This window comes from Copadichromis virginalis, linkage group LG14 (genome assembly GCF_057382275.1).
Source record: "Copadichromis virginalis isolate Kocher_CV1m ecotype Utaka linkage group LG14, C_Virginalis_male_GT1.1, whole genome shotgun sequence".
NCBI lineage: Eukaryota > Metazoa > Chordata > Actinopteri > Cichliformes > Cichlidae > Copadichromis > Copadichromis virginalis.
In genome coordinates, this window is record NC_140631.1 from 32,177,844 (window position 1) to 32,193,025 (window position 15,182).

Below are 15,182 nucleotides of genomic sequence, written 5' to 3' on the forward strand. Positions count from 1 at the left end.
AGATCTCCGATGTTTTTCCCGGGATCTGCTGGAGCCACTCGTCTAGCTTGGGAGTCACCGCACCTAGTGCTCCGATTACCACGGGGACCACCGTTACCTTCACCCTCCACATCCTCTCGAGCTCTTCTCTGAGCCCTTGGTATTTCTCCAGCTTCTCGTGTTCCTTCTTCCTGATATTGCTGTCATTGGGAACCGCTACATCGATCACTACGGCCGTCTTCTTCTGTTTGTCTACCACCACTGTGTCCGGTTGGTTAGCCACCACCATTTTGTCCGTCTGTATCTGGAAGTCCCACAGGATCTTAGCTCGGTCATTCTCCACCACCCTTGGGGGCATCTCCCATTTTGACCTCGGGACTTCTAGGTTATACTCGGCACAGATGTTCCTGTACACTATGCCGGCCACTTGGTTATGGCGTTCCATGTATGCCTTGCCTGCTAGCATCTTGCACCCTGCTGTTATGTGCTGGATAGTCTCTGGGGCATCTTTACACAGCCTGCACCTGGGGTCTTGCCTGGTGTGATAGACCCCAGCCTCTATGGATCTTGTACTCAGAGCTTGTTCTTGTGCTGCCATGATTAGTGCCTCTGTGCTGTCTTTCAGTCCAGCTTTGTCCAGCCACTGGTAGGATTTCTGGATATCAGCCACCTCCTCTATCTGCCGGTGGTACATACCGTGCAGGGGCCTGTCCTTCCATGATGGTTCCTCGTCTCCCTCCTCATTCTTGGGTTTCTGCTGCCTGAGGTATTCACTGAGCACTCGGTCAGTTGGGGCCATCTTCCCAATGTATTCTTGGATGTTCGTTGTCTCATCCTGGACTGTGGTGCTGACACTCACCAGTCCCCGGCCCCCTTCCTTCCGCTTAGCGTACAGCCTCAGGGTGCTGGACTTGGGGTGAAACCCTCCATGCATGGTCAGGAGCTTTCTTGTCTTTATGTCAGTGGCTTCTATCTCCTCCTTTGGCCAGCTTATTACCCCAGCAGGGTACCTGATCACGGGCAGGGCGTATGTGTTGATGGCCCGGATCTTGTTCTTACCATTCAGCTGACTCCTCAGGACTTGCCTGACCCTCTGCAGGTACTTGGTGGTTGCAGCCTTTCTAGCGGCCTCTTCATGGTTCCCATTTGCCTGCGGGATCCCCAGGTACTTGTAACTGTCCTCTATGTCTGCAATGTTGCCTTCTGGTAGTTCAATCCCTTCAGTTCTGACTACCTTCCCTCTCTTTGTTACCATCCGACTACACTTCTCCAGTCCGAACGACATTCCAATGTCATTGCTGTATAGCCTGGTAGTGTGGATCAGTGAATCGATGTCTCGTTCACTCTTGGCATACAGCTTGATGTCATCCATGTACAGGAGGTGGCTGACAACTGCTCCGTTCCGTAGTCGGTATCCGTAGCCAGTCTTGTTAATGATCTCACTGAGGGGGTTCAGGCCTATGCAGAACAGCAGTGGGGACAGAGCATCTCCTTGGTAGATCCCGCACTTGATGGTAACTTGTGCTATGGGCTTGGAGTTGGCCTCTAGTGTTGTACGCCACATCCCCATTGAGTTCCTGATGAAGGCTCTTAGGGTCCCATTGATCTTGTACAATTCTAGGCATTCCAGTATCCAGCTGTGGGGCATTGAGTCATAGGCCTTCTTGTAATCAATCCAGGCAGTGCACAGGTTGGTCAGTCTGGTCTTGCAGTCTCGGCTGATTGTTCTGTCTACCAGTAGCTGGTGTTTTGCACCTCTGGTATTCTTGCCAATTCCTTTCTGTGTCCCGCTCATGTATTGACCCATGTGCCTGTTCATCTTAGCCGATATGATGCCTGACAGGAGCTTCCATGTAGTACTGAGGCAGGTTATTGGTCGGTAGTTGGAGGGGACCGGTCCCTTCTTGGGGTCCTTGGGGATCAGGACCGTCCGGCCTTCAGTTAGCCATTCCGGGTGTCTTTCGTTAACTAGCAGCTGGTTCATTTGTGCTGCCAGACGCTCGTGGAGTGCAGTCAGCTTCTTCAGCCAGTAGGCGTGAACCATGTCGGGCCCTGGTGCTGTCCAACTCTTCATACTGGAGACCCTTTCTTGGATATCTGCCACTGTGATGGTTACTGGACTGGATATAGCAGCTGGATAGCGTAGTGGTTAAACTACACGCCTTTGGAACAGAGGATCGCAAGTTCGATTCCTGCCTGGGGCGTCTGTATCCAGTAAGGGTCCTAAGGCTAGACCCCCTATGCTAAGCAAGCCTACCGCAGACATGAGCGAGACAGATAAATATGAAGGCATGCCGGCTCGGACGTCGCCCGGATCAACAAGGTCCGCGTCAGGTGTTGAGGAACCAGGGCACCCTGACGAAAAGTGGGCTACTGGAACAAGAAGGCATCGGTGGGCAAGGGACGAAAACAGGGCGTTGTTGGAATGCTACTACGCAAGTAACCCCGGCGGAAGGGGCTACATGAATAGGATGAGGGACCTATGGATTCTTCAATACCCAACATCCACAATGACGGCGAAACAACTAGTAGCTCAGTGTTCCAACATTCGAAAGAAGGGACTGCTCTCACAGCTAGAGATTGACGAGGTACAACACAAATGCTACGGCAAGGAGGAGTCAGGACGCCAGGTCAGGGGGGAGATATCATCACCCCCACCCGAGATTGGGTACATAGCCCCAAGTGCGATAGGAGAAGGATCGTTGAGTGCGAGAGGAACTGACCTGAAAAATAGGATCATGGCCAAGCTTGAAACCTGGATCCCCCGTAGCCGGTTACCAAGATTACGTGAAGTACCCCCAGAAGGTCTGCTAGATGATGTTAATGCAGCACTACGGGCAATACCTACAACCACGATTACCGACACTAACAAGCTGATCTACAATACGGCAGCAGTGATCAGTGAGATGCTTGGCTACAAGTTGAACAGCCACAAGGGGCAGTACCCTCCATGGAGAAGGAGGCTAGAGGGCAAGATCAAAGTAGCACGGAGGGAGGTTAGCCAACTAACGGAGTTGCAGAAAGGTGCGACAAATAAGGTGCCTAAGAAATACAGCAAGTTGTCCATACCTGAGGCCTTGGAAACTGCCAAGCAAAGACTCACAGCCTTGGCCAGCCGCTTGAGGAGGTACACCAGAGAGATAGAAGGCAGGAGAATAAACCAGCTGTTCTCCACAGAACCAGCAAAGGTGTACTCTCAGTGGCAAGGGAACAATAAGAGAACAGCACCACCAAGGCTGGAGACGGAGCAATACTGGAAGAGCATATGGGAGAAGGACGCAACCCATAACGGCAATGCTCAGTGGCTAGAGGATCTGAGGGCAGACCATATATATATATATATATATATATATATATATAACTTGCTATATATATCCATGCGCATCTCCTGCTTAAATCAGCTATATAATTTGCTATATATATAACGGCAATGCTCAGTGGCTAGAGGATCTGAGGGCTGACCACAGTGACCTCCCTGAACAGGGTCCAGTAACCATCACAGTGGCAGATATCCAAGAAAGGGTCTCCAGTATGAAGAGTTGGACAGCACCAGGGCCCGACATGGTTCACGCCTACTGGCTGAAGAAGCTGACTGCACTCCACGAGCGTCTGGCAGCACAAATGAACCAGCTGCTAGTTAACGAGAGACACCCGGAATGGCTAACTGAAGGCCGGACGGTCCTGATCCCCAAGGACCCCAAGAAGGGACCGGTCCCCTCCAACTACCGACCAATAACCTGCCTCAGTACTACATGGAAGCTCCTGTCAGGCATCATATCGGCTAAGATGAACAGGCACATGGGTCAATACATGAGCGGGACACAGAAAGGAATTGGCAAGAATACCAGAGGCGCAAAACACCAGCTACTGGTAGACAGAACAATCAGCCGAGACTGCAAGACCAGACTGACCAACCTGTGCACTGCCTGGATTGATTACAAGAAGGCCTATGACTCAATGCCCCACAGCTGGATACTGGAATGCCTAGAATTGTACAAGATCAATGGGACCCTAAGAGCCTTCATCAGGAACTCAACTCAAGTCACCATCAAGTGCGGGATCTACCAAGGAGATGCTCTGTCCCCACTGCTGTTCTGCATAGGCCTGAACCCCCTCAGTGAGATCATTAACAAGACTGGCTACGGATACCGACTACGTAACGGAGCAGTTGTCAGCCACCTCCTGTACATGGATGACATCAAGCTGTATGCCAAGAGTGAACGAGACATCGATTCACTGATCCACACTACCAGGCTATACAGCAATGACATTGGAATGTCGTTCGGACTGGAGAAGTGTAGTCGGATGGTATCAAAGAGAGGGAAGGTAGTCAGAACTGAGGGGATTGAACTACCAGAAGGCAACATTGCAGACATAGAGGACAGTTACAAGTACTTGGGGATCCCACAGGCGAATGGGAACCATGAAGAGGCCGCTAGAAAAGCTGCAACCACCAAGTACCTGCAGAGGGTCAGGCAAGTCCTGAGGAGTCAGCTGAATGGTAAGAACAAGATCCGGGCCATCAACACGTACGCCCTGCCCGTGATCAGGTACCCTGCTGGGGTAATAGGCTGGCCAAAGGAGGAGATAGAAGCCACTGACATAAAGACAAGAAAGCTCCTTACCATGCATGGAGGGTTTCACCCCAAATCCAGCACCCTGAGGCTGTATGCTAAGCGGAAGGAAGGGGGCCGGGGACTGGTGAGTGTCAGCACCACAGTCCAGGATGAGACAACGAACATCCAAGAATACATTGGGAAGATGGCCCCAACTGACCGAGTGCTCAGTGAATACCTCAGGCAGCAGAAACCCAAGAAAGAGGAGGGAGACGAGGAACCATCATGGAAGGACAGGCCCCTGCACGGTATGTACCACCGGCAGATAGAGGAGGTGGCTGATATCCAGAAATCCTACCAGTGGCTGGACAAAGCTGGACTGAAAGACAGCACAGAGGCACTAATCATGGCAGCACAAGAACAAGCTCTGAGCACAAGATCCATAGAGGCTGGGGTCTATCACACCAGGCAAGACCCCAGGTGCAGGCTGTGTAAAGATGCCCCAGAGACAATCCAGCACATAACAGCAGGGTGCAAGATGCTAGCAGGCAAGGCATACATGGAACGCCATAACCAAGTGGCCGGCATAGTGTACAGGAACATCTGTGCCGAGTATAACCTGGAAGTCCCGAGGTCAAAATGGGAGATGCCCCCAAGGGTGGTGGAGAATGACCGAGCTAAGATCCTGTGGGACTTCCAGATACAGACGGACAAAATGGTGGTGGCTAACCAACCGGACACAGTGGTGGTAGACAAACAGAAGAAGACGGCCGTAGTGATCGATGTAGCGGTTCCGAATGACAGCAATATCAGGAAGAAGGAACACGAGAAGCTGGAGAAATACCAAGGGCTCAGAGAAGAGCTCGAGAGGATGTGGAGGGTGAAGGTAACGGTGGTCCCCGTGGTAATCGGAGTACTAGGTGCGGTGACTCCCAAGCTAGGCGAGTGGCTCCAGCAGATCCCGGGAATAACATCGGAGATCTCTGTCCAGAAGAGCGCAGTCCTGGGAACAGCTAAGATACTGCGCAGGACCCTCAAGCTCCCAGGCCTCTGGTAGAGGACCCGAGCTTGAAGGATAAACCGCCCACAGGGGCGTGCTGGGTGTTTTTTTTTTTTTTTATATATATCATTGCAGCATGAGTAAATTAATCATAATAAGCTCCAGCAGATTTCTTTGTGTACAGGTTGTGATCAGCTGACCTGTGCTGTGGCTGTTGACCTGAGGTTTACTGCTCTTTGTGGATTTGGACAGCTCCATTCATCAAGATGAAACCCATGCATATAGACCAATATATACCGCATAAACTATGTTTTTCTTTATTTGTTTCTTTATTTTTTGCTTCTCTCAACTCTTCTTCTTTGAAGCGTACATCAATAGGATTGCCTTATGCAATTTGTTATTGCTCCATCCATTTCAGCTGAAATCGGTTTGGTGCATAGATGGAAATAATAACTCCCCTCAAATGTCTTTATCATAAACTAATGCACCTGTTTTAAGAATTAAAGTATTTATAATTTATTCACAGTAAAACAAAGGGTCTGTCTGCTCGACAGCCCCAATATGATGTTTGCCTGACAGAGCTTCAAATTAAAAATTCCTTTTCATTAGAGTTTTACATTAAATAATCTCTGTTGAAATCCAGTTTGTTAGTTCAGAACAAACCTGGAGTTTTCTGACGTCCCTGGCGCAGCCCACCACTTTCATGCCGAGCCGGACCAGCTCTACCGCTACAGCCGCACCGATCCCGACTGAGGCTCCGGTCACCAGAGCTACTCTGCCCCGCCAGCGCTCCATCACAGACACCGGTAACCTGCTACACAGACGAAAGCACCTAAAGTATGAAGAGAGTGATGAGGAGTCTCAGTGACAGTGAGCGCCAACTGTCTTGTGCCTGTTAACCATCCATCTATAGATATATATATATTGGAACGTCTTAAGTCCCGGTGCAGACTTCACGGGACGCCAACGAATGGAACGCATTGACTGATTAACCACTTCATTTCAGCTGAATCACTGGCTACAAAGCAAGTTCTTTATCAAACAAAAGTTATTATCTCAAACTAAAATATCATAGTTGTGTCAGCACACTCTCCTTCTATGCACCATACACCGTGACTGCGACAATAAAGACCAGAGGTGTGGACTCGAGTCACATGACTTGGACTCGAGTCAGACTCGAGTCATTAATTTTATGACTTTAGACTTGACTTGAAAAAATGTTCTAAGACTTGTGACTTGACTTGGACTTTTACACCAATGACTTGGGACTTGAATTGGACTTGAACCGGTTTACTTGAAAAGACTTGATATTTTACCCAAAATATAAAATTTAACATGCATATTATATAGAGATTGAAAATGTGACGTCATTCACGGGTAGAACCGCAAAGGATTCTGGGAACTCGTGGCAAGCGGTAGTAGCGCACGCAGGCTTTCAATTGAAATCAGTCACACAGCGATAAAAAGAAACACAAAAATGTCAAGAAGCCGTTGTATTATTAACTGCAATAGCCGGTCGCATGACAGCCACGGGAAGCCGACGGGTAAAGAGATCGGTTGTTATCGGATTACGTCGTTGAAGAGAAATTGTTCAAGCCATGTTTCCGAAGTAACAAAGACGCGACGGATGGCCTGGATTGCAGCCATTCAAAGATCAAATATAACGTCCCAGAACACTCCAGCTCACAGGTTAGTCTGCTCCAAGCATTTACACGAAGGTCAGTATTTTTTAGTAGTTAATACGTCATTTTCATAACATAATTAGTGATATAGGTTACAAGCAAGTCTGGCGCTGAACAGAAATTGTCGCGCTATGCTCCTGTGTTTATTGTGCATAAATAGTGAATTGTCCTGACACAATATTGTGTTTCGCTTCTGTTATTATGGTACATTAACAAAAACATATACTTTTATTCACAGGATAAAACAGGTTTTTTGTATCACTAATTGCCCAGTGCGATTACAGCATACAATATTGTTGTCACTGCTACATTTCTGTGATGCTACCAGAAATGATTTCCACTACTAATTAATTACCCTTGAGCTCAAAGGTCCTATTAATAAACGGTTAACGAATGTGTATTTATGACGACAATTTGTGAGACTGGTAAACTTATGATATGTACGATGGTCTTTCGTTCTACACGGTGCATTTCAAGGTCCTGCACCCATCCGTCGGTAAACTGTACCTGGACTTGTTGCAGTGACCTGAAGTTACTAAACTTCACGAGTGTATGCACTCACTCCAAGAACCGTATGATTATAAATATGCATATAAATATGCTACAATGAGATAGCTGACTTCATCTAACTAGCAAATGTTGTCCAGGCTACGTTGGTGATGCAGTTTTTTTTAATATGTATGATATTTTTGTCATGCGATTTTAAAGCTGGTCCTACAACCGCATCCAAGAATAACATGCAGCGTATCTCAGAACTGTCGGTGAAAATTATTCTTGGAGCTAGGTTTAATTGAGCTGCATTTTAAAGAGGTGCAATTTCACAATTTGTGTATATTTTCTAAGTTCACTATTTTGTCATGTGTTGAGAAAAACACAGATTTTAAAATTACATGGTCTAATATTTACATTTAGCATAACTGCAACATTATTTTTTCGTTTTTTTTTTTAAAGACTCGAAAGGACTTGAAATTCAAAGTTTCAGACTTGTGACTTGACTCGGACTTTTACACCAGTGACTTGAGACTCGACTCTGACTTGCCTGACATTACTTGAGACTTGACTTGAGACTTGAGGATAAAGACTTGAGACTTACTTGAGACTTGCAAAACAATGACTTGGTCCCACCTCTGATAAAGACTAAAGTGAGTGAATTTGCAGAAATGGAAAACTTGTGAAGGTCATAAGCATTTCACATTACACAACTCAACAACAAAGAAGGAAAGAAGGCATTATTTGGTATTACTTTATACCAGAATTGTGACTCCAATAAATCCAAACTTCTGAGGAAGTTGAATTTTGGACCATGAAGGTTGTTTGTTGTTTGTTGTAGTTTTTATTTTTGACGGGGGACGAGCTTCCATAAATAACCCATATAAAATAAAAAACACTACACCAAAAATTGTTACATTTTACATAGAGTCAGGTTTACAGTGTTATAATGGAAGATGAATTGTAACTAACCGGTTTTATTAATGTATTTACAGTAGGATAAACTGGCTGCCCGCCCAGTTTCTTGGTCTCATGTCAGCATGACACAGCAGAATAAACCTCCTTATCATTATTATTATTATTTGTGGCAGTAGTAGTTGGTTTATTTTAAATATGATTTCTGTTTGAGGAAGACTTGTGGAGAAAAGACATGTCGAGTTTGTCTGTAGATTGGTAGACCGACACACATCATGACGGCTAAGCTCTTTCTCTTCTCAGATGCCTCTCTGCATATTCAGATTTGTGATTTTCTCTTATTTCATGTTTTTTACTGTGACTTATTGAACTTTCATTTTAATTGCATTTTAAACAAGCAGTTCACTCATAATAAGATAACACTGGTATAAACATGGCAATACTGATGTATGGAAATTAAACCATGGCTGGTTGTTAATGAAGAGCACAAATGTCCCAAGAAAACAGACCACTGAAGTTCATCATCATTTTGCATTTCAAAGCTCTGCTTTTACTTCCATTACAATGTTAACCACTAGAGATCGTAGTACAGTCGTGGACAGAATTTCCTGCTATTTGGTCAAGTCACACTTGAAAGGGCTGGCCAGCACTCTGCTGCCAGTTTTTGAAACCAAACCAGCTCTGCTTTAACTTCCATTATAATGTTAACCACTAGAGGTCGTAGTACAGTCGTGTAAAAAAGACAAAGGCAAAATATGAAACAAAAATATCTAACCAGCTACACAATGTAAATTTACTTTTCACACACCTACTACAGTTTGCAACTTAAAACTCCAACTCCAAAATGTAACTGTAGCTCTTGCTAATAGTTTGCACGAAAAAGCTATGAAAATGATTTCTGATGGAGGATATTCCATATATCCTTTATCTGCCGAAATATCACTGTCTGCTGCATATCACACAAATCAAGAGAGTACTTTTTAGGTTTGACTGAAAGGTTTTCATACCAGTAGCCTCTTCTCAGTGATGTGAAAATGCACACTGTGTGTGTCTAACCAATAAGGTTTTAACCAGTTAACATTGATTTAACTGTAAAAAAAACAAAAACAAAAACAAAAAACAACAACAACAAAACAAACCTTTTACTGGTTTAAAACTATCCAACAAGTAAGATTTAATATAATAAGTAGGAAGTTGTCATTAATTAAAGTGTTTTCCTGGGTAATCCTGGTTGGTCAACAGCACTTCTGAGCAGATAGCAGGTGAGGCTTTGAGAAGAAGAGTTAACAGCTGGATGAGTTTCTTTCTTTTCAGTCTGCTGTGAATTGACTACAATTTGGCAGAGTTGAGTAGTGAGGCAAATCAATCACACCACTTTAATGTAAAGCTATTATGGGTTCCTGCACTGTAGTTGCCAGGGTAACAAACTCTGCTTCACCTGCAACACACCTTCAAACAGAATGTCTCCAACCTGAAAGAAAAATTTGATGAATTCATTATGAGTAAACATAACAGACATAAAATTTGTCACAATAAAAAAAGGTTAACAGTAAGAGAAAATGACCAACCTGAACATGAAGGGGGCACTGAGCACGTATATGACAGCACTGGCAATATCTATTGCTTTCATAGGCTGTCTGAGAAGTAAAAAGTATTTGTATAAAATACAAATATTTTGTATGTGTATAATCATCTTAACAGTACCTTACATGTAGGAATAATACTTTTACCTTATGCTCCTTTATCAGGATATTCCCTGTAGAGCTGTGTTCAAATTCTGTCTCTACAAAGTCTGCATGCAGCTCCTGCCCCAGGCCCTCAGTCAGAGCAGTTACAGCATACTTGGTGGCATTGTAGAAAATCATATCAGCAGCAGAAAAAAACTTTATGACCACTTAAGCTGCCACAGAAGAAGATCAGCATTTATCAGCATATTCTGATCAGATCTCAGAACTTAATACGAAAGCCTAATTGACTAAAATTGATTATTTAATATTGCAGTCATATAGTATCTGGCTGAATGATTCAAGAAAATCTGTATCAGGTCTAAAGTCTCAAAAATGTGTATATAATTTATCATCAATTATTTAAGTCTTAAACATGAAGTATGGAACATGAATATTTGGTGCACTGTAATGTCAATTCTCCACAGCCTGTAACGCCACAAAAAACAGGCAGCCACATGGACATCTACAAGGACCCTCACGCTGTCTGACGAAATTCACGTGACTGTGACTGCAGCGGACCTTAGTGGACTCCCGGATGCAAGAAAGTATAATCCCTGCTTAACCCGATTCAACCTTCCAGTTAAGAGGCATGGCCTCAGTCTTTGAAATGTCTTTGTACAGTGTTTGCAAAAGTTATCTTCATAATCGTTATCTAAATCGTGATGAAGATTCTATAAAAAGATATTTACCTGATGATTATATCTACAGGCTTCACAACCATGTCTGTTACTGTCCCTCGGTAATTAAAACTGCACCTGTTTATGTTTATGATGTGCCCATCGTCCACATTTCTTACTTTCATTGACTGATACGCTTCACGTTCACAGAAACTCAATGTAAGAATGCTCACCTGCAAGAGTAGAAAAAAAGAAAACACTGTCTGTAATCAACACCCTCTCTACACTGGCACATGTACTTGTAGCTTCATGTGTCCATGGGAACAATGAAGAGGAAACCATTTTTAGCCATTTTTGTGTAACAGTTTATCTTTCTCATCTATTGTGTTTGTGATGTCTTATTTATTTTAATGAGCTAGGTTGTTGTTCATGTTTTGGCTGTTTTAACACATTCATTTGCAAACCTTCTGAAATATCAACAACTAAGGATCACTAAACTAAAGTGATCATCTGTTTTCAACGCAATGTTCTGCTGGGAAGAAATCCCAGAAACTCCTCCTCGTTGGTCAAGTCACACTTGTTTTGGTGCCATTAGACCATTTAGACCAATTTCTAAATAACCTTTTATAGCAGAAATTTTATTTAAAAAATACCACAATTGCTCCATGCACTAAACAGTAATATTATCTTTGAGAGGTTCCAGTCAGGGCTGCATTAGTCTCAAATGCAATTCACATTTGACACATAAAGTAAAAACTTTTTGTGAGCTCTATAAAGACTTGCCTTCCAGAGGGAACCAGTGTGAAAAGGTGGTGGTTAGGATGAGAAGAGTACTTGATGATGTTTGTGGCCCAAACTGCTGCAGCTTAAATGCAGTATTTGACAAATTTGAGTGAAACTCTTATTTTTCAAATAGGAGGTTCTGTTTCTCTAAAGAACTTCTAACTCAATCATCAGTTTATTTTTCTTTATGCTTTCTCCCTATTGAGTATATAACTCAGAGACACAGTGTATCTATTCATTATTTTTGTTGATGGCACTCAGATATAGCTACCTACCAGTTGGTATTTCATCTGACACTGAATATACACAGTTGTCTTAATGAGTCTCTTTGGGAAGTTCAGCACTGGATGTCAAATATGGTTCTCTGGCTCATCTCTACAAATTCTTGTCAATAGACCCCAGCTCCTGGATATGCATATTCTGCCCTCTGCTGGTTAAACCTGTTTCTATCCTACAAAAGGGATCTGTTTGAATATTTAAAGACAGTCAGGGTAATTTCAATGCTTTTATCTCATCACGCCTCCATTAGTGTCACAACGTTTTTACTTGCCTTAACAAAAAAAAAAAATCCAAATCATTGCATTCCAATTTTACATGACTTTTAATTTAGGCATGATCCCTGTTTTTACAACAGTATACTGGCCTTCATTAAAATCAGTGTGAAGCATACCAACCACAATGATCTGCTTTTCTAATAAATTACTTTAAAATGAAAACTCTGGAGTTCAAAAAACAAGTTTTACAAATTAAATACACTTAGTGTAACTTTGATAAGAGTCGTAAAAAAAAGTTAATGTCCAGCTATCAAATTTCTGTATGGGACTAAAGTCAGAAAAACTATTAAATATTAGCTTTTACATGTAGTATAGGTCTGTTTTATAATAGATATTTTGTTGTTACTGAGTGGTTAAACCAGTATATTTACAATAATAACCTGCCTATATGATGTTAGCCAACAGCAAGTTTAACATCAAAATTTATTTTTTCATAGAGTCAGGTAATGTTAACATACTCTTTGCAGAAACTATTTTTTTCCACTTCTGAGCAAACCTGGATTTTTCATATGTCCCTTGCCCAGCCCTCCACTTTCATACCCAGCCAGCTTGGCCAACTTCATGGCTTCAGCTGCTTTTATATTTTTGAGCTTTTTTAAGACCTTCCTTTACCACCATGTACACATTAGAAATTTTTATCCACCATTTCCTCTTTCGGTCATATGGAGTGAAACTAGCGAGTGGTCCAGAAACACTCATTTCCTTTTGTGTTACACCAGCTGCTAGTATCACCTCCTTTATAGCCTGGCTGTGTTCAACAGTGTGTTTTTGCCTCACGTGGTGAAAAAGGTTTGTTTTTTCCTCCTTTACCTCCTTTTCCTTCTACTCTTTTATATCACCTAAAATACACGAGTGACCATTTCTGTCTTATGCCTTTCCACTCTTCTCTGTTTGTGATCATATTTGGCCAACAGAGATTTTCATTCTCAAACTTTAATTGCTCAGCAAGTGAAAGCCATATGTTATGGTCCTAGCAGGACACAGCTGCTGTTTGTTGGCCTTGTTTACCACCTGGGCCCAGTCAGCAATCACCTCTCTGAGGTCATATAAGCTGGGCATGAACTGGATGAGGGGAGGCAGATTTCTCTGGTGTTTCCTGTTTGTGTTTTAGGTGTCAAAAGCGGCCCTATTGTGTGATTGTCCTGCCTGTGGCGTGGAGTTGTAGGAGCAGTGGGGAGAGTAGCTGCTTCATGTGAGTAGTGTGGGCCTGTGGCCCTCAACAGCAGCAGCAGTGGAACTTGCTGCTGCTAGTGACAGGGATGGCTTGTGGGCCCCTGGAAGTACCTCCTCGTGGTGTGGACTTGTGTTCTTTGTTGTTGCAACCTTTTTCTTTTTCTAGTGTTACTGGAAAAACGGCATTGCTGGCTCTTTATGTTAAGATTAAAAACTATTTTATTTACTAAACACCTCTGTCTGTTTTCCTTTCATTCCATTCTGGACCCATTTGTTACCAGTCCCCACACACACCCCTAGACCTTCATCGTGGGGACATAACACCATATAAATTGTTTGTTTGTTTTTTTTGTTTTTTCCCCAAACATTTGTAATTTGTTATATTTATACTCTGAGACAGAGCACATTACAGTCACTAAAATATTAGCACCATAGAAATCACATCATTTCTGCAGATCAGCTACAAATTCATTCCTATAATATAAAGCATGGAATCCAAACTATGATTGAGTGATATTGAGGAACTCAAAAAAACATTAAACCATCATCATCAGCAATTTGTATACAAGGTAGATTTGGTACATGGACTCCTGCTGCCAAATTATGAACCTACCATCTGCAGACTTATCTTTTACTTTCTTTCTGGTTTGCCCACTTTAGCTTGATATTGCTGTTCTTGGTGAGCAGGAACCCAATGATTTCTTCTGCTCTGGCCCATCATTGATTTGTTGGTGGATTTGTCCGTTCTCAGCACAGCAGAGCTCTAAAGAGTGATTCAACATGGTACATGAAATAGAGTTTTTTAATTGGCTAATTATTGCAAAACCTGGAATGAACTCAAATGAACTAAATTTTGTGTGCAAACTGCTGAATGAACAATGAACTTCTCATCCAGTCTCTCACTGTCTCATGTGACCCTGACATAGTAGAAAAGAGTGATAAAAACAATCCTAACTCATAAATAGTATCACAAATCTAATCCCAAAAAATGACACTTCTCGTGGTTAATAAATCTACTTTGCAGTTTTTCTTAAAGGTAACGACACCCGCAAACATGTCACTTGCATTTTTTCACATCACCACTAGAGGTCCCTTAACTTCAAAAATGTAACTGTAGCTTGCAGTTTGGACAAATCACCTGTGGGCTCATTTCTGGAGGAAGACACCTTCAGCGTTAGGGTCCATTCATTATCTCAAGAATATGAACGCCGAGATATCTCTTGCTGTGTGTCACTGTCCTCACAAATTAGGTGTCATAAATCTAAAGCGTGCATTATAAAACGGGGGGTGATAGGTGGGGCTCCCAGTTGAATGATAGTCTGGTTGAACTTTGATTCAGGCATCATCTTTGAAAACAGTCAGTGCTGGAAGAATCTACACTATAAGTGGATTCACAATGCTGCTCAGATCTGTTTTATTTCTCTTCACATTTTTTGTGAGTCTCGTCTCAGGGGCAGGTGTGAGTTTTATATTTCTTTGTTTTTTTAATTTGTGTATAAGTTGCATGACATTGGATACTGCACGCAAAAAATGATAGATTTTATTTGCCTTCAGTAAACAATGTTGACTACAATACAACTGAAATACATAAAATCAAAAGTGTATTTATTGAAATAATTAATCATTAATATAAATGTGCTTGTGACCAATAGGGTCAATTTAATTCAACCAGATATCTAAAATTGTATTAAAAGTTTAGATAGATTA